Source organism: Hippichthys cyanospilos, chromosome 22 (assembly GCF_059441005.1).
Source record: "Hippichthys cyanospilos isolate Australia breed blue-spotted pipefish chromosome 22, RoL_Hcya_1.0, whole genome shotgun sequence".
NCBI lineage: Eukaryota > Metazoa > Chordata > Actinopteri > Syngnathiformes > Syngnathidae > Hippichthys > Hippichthys cyanospilos.
This window is the reverse complement of record NC_142390.1, coordinates 10,095,903-10,098,402: the sequence shown is the minus strand read 5'-3', so window position 1 is coordinate 10,098,402 and position 2,500 is coordinate 10,095,903. Positions and strand designations below refer to the sequence as shown.

The window sequence follows — 2,500 nt, the reverse complement described above, 5'->3', positions numbered from 1 at the left end:
GCTGGTATATGGGTGTGCGGGCGGGCGTTGCGGACGTCGGGCGCGCGGTCGCGGTCAGGGGAGGGGCTCCGGCCCCCACCCCGCCGCGGCCCCGCCGGCGGCCGCCTCGCCTCGCTCCGGGCGGGCGGGCGTTGCGGACGTCGGGCGCGCGGCCGCGGTCAGGGGAGGGCTCCGGCCCGCCCCGCCGCGGTCCCGCCGGCGCCTCGCCTCGCCTCGCTCCGCTGCGGGCGGGCGTTGCGGACGTCGGTCGGCGGCCGCGGTCAGGGGAGGGCTCCGGCCCACCCCGCCGCGGCCCCGCCGGCGGCCGCCTCGCCTCGCTCCGCTCCGCCCGAACCCCCGCCTGCCCCGCCCCGCGCCACCCCCGCCTGCCCCGCCCCTCCGCCGGGGCGTCCCCGCCCTCTCCCCTGCGCCCACCGTCCATCCCCTTAGTCTCGTGCCGGGCCGCGGCCGGCGGGGGACTTCTCCCCGCCGGTGCCAGCGCGGCCCGCACACCTCGGAACCTATTCTATCCGCCGGGTACCCAACGCCCACGCTCCGCTTCCGGCGGGGTTTGCTGGGGGGTTTAATGTCCGCGAACCGGTGACGGGGCGCGGCGCCCGGGGCCAGGGCCTGGAAAAAAACCAAACCCAACGTCGTGACTAAGTCTGAGCCGCCGCCCGGGCCCGTCCCCGGCCAATCCGGCGCGCCCAGAAGACGATCAAACTTGACTATCCAGAGGAAGTAAAAGTCGTAACAAGGTTTCTGTAGGTGAACCTGCGGAAGGATCATTACCGTGGAGTGAGTGGGGTTTGACGGAGCCCCCGCGTTGGCCGGATTTCAGCCAGGGGGGGGCGCGCCCGCGTCCCCGCGCCCGTTCCAGCGGTGCGGCGGGGGGCTGCGTCAGCGGTGCGCCGGGGGGACGGTTTGGTGGGGGAAAGCATTCCCCCCCGGCCGCCGCCTCCGCGCGTAGCGCCCGCAGCTCCCCCGCCCCCGCCGGCGCGCGGCGCGGCGGGCGTCGGTCTCCGCGCCCCCCCCTCCAGGCCGGGTGCGCTGCAGGAAGAGTCGGGCGGGTCGCCCTGCGGTCGGGCGGCGGCGTTCCACCGCGGAAGCGGGGGCGCGCGTGCGGGCGGGCTGGCTGGCTGGTATATGGGTGTGCGGGCGGGCGTTGCGGACGTCGGGCGCGCGGTCGCGGTCAGGGGAGGGGCTCCGGCCCCCACCCCGCCGCGGCCCCGCCGGCGGCCGCCTCGCCTCGCTCCGGGCGGGCGGGCGTTGCGGACGTCGGGCGCGCGGCCGCGGTCAGGGGAGGGCTCCGGCCCGCCCCGCCGCGGTCCCGCCGGCGCCTCGCCTCGCCTCGCTCCGCTGCGGGCGGGCGTTGCGGACGTCGGTCGGCGGCCGCGGTCAGGGGAGGGCTCCGGCCCACCCCGCCGCGGCCCCGCCGGCGGCCGCCTCGCCTCGCTCCGCTCCGCCCGAACCCCCGCCTGCCCCGCCCCGCGCCACCCCCGCCTGCCCCGCACCTCCGCCGGGGCGTCCCCGCCCTCTCCCCTGCGCCCACCGTCCATCCCCTTAGTCTCGTGCCGGGCCGCGGCCGGCGGGGGACTTCTCCCCGCCGGTGCCAGCGCGGCCCGCACACCTCGGAACCTATTCTATCCGCCGGGTACCCAACGCCCACGCTCCGCTTCCGGCGGGGTTTGCTGGGGGGTTTAATGTCCGCGAACCGGTGACGGGGCGCGGCGCCCGGGGCCAGGGCCTGGAAAAAAACCAAACCCAACGTCATGACTAAGTCTGAGCCGCCGCCCGGGGCCCGGAGGAAACTCCCCGCCCCGCGCGCGGCGGCTCCCCACAAACCAAAAACCTCTGACAACTCTTAGCGGTGGATCACTCGGCTCGTGCGTCGATGAAGAACGCAGCTAGCTGCGAGAACTAATGTGAATTGCAGGACACATTGATCATCGACACTTCGAACGCACTTTGCGGCCCCGGGTCCCTCCCGGGGCCACGCCTGTCTGAGCGTCGCTTGACGATCGATCGGGAGACCCCGGTCTCCCGCGGCTGGGGCCGTCGAAGGCGCCCGTCCAGGGCGCCTCCGTCCCCCCAAGTGCAGACCGGCCGCAGCAACTCCGGGACCCGTACCCCGACACCGTTGCCGCACGCCGACCGGCCAGCTCTCCCGCCGCCGCGCCCCGCGGCGGCCGTTCCCCCTGTCGCTCGCACCCAGGCGGCGCGCGCCCGCGCGCAGGCCCCGGCGCGGCTGCCGGCGGAGGCTCAGTCCTTCTCGCGCAGCCCGCGCCGGTGTCCTGCCGCGGCCCACGCGCGCCGCTGTCGGGGAGGCAGGGGGTTCGGTCCGCCCGCGGGGCGGCGGGGGGCGCGGTCGCGCGGGCGGCATCGCGGAGCGGGGCGCGGTCCGGAGCCACGGCGGCCGAAGCGAATCGCGGAGCGGGGGCGTGCGTGCGGCGAGGCTGGCTGGCTGGTATATGGGCGTGCGGGCGGGCGTTGCGGACGTCGGGCGCGCGGTCGCGGTCAG

At 77.3% G+C, this 2,500-nt stretch overlaps 1 non-coding gene across 1 annotated transcript; it reads left to right on the top strand.

Moving 5' to 3' along the window:
• The first annotated feature begins 1,838 nt into the window (after positions 1-1,838).
• LOC148405865 (5.8S ribosomal RNA) lies at positions 1,839-1,992 on the top strand. Its single transcript, XR_015864327.1, has one exon. It is a non-coding gene; the product is annotated as a 5.8S ribosomal RNA (ribosomal RNA).
• Positions 1,993-2,500: the final 508 nt, after the last annotated feature.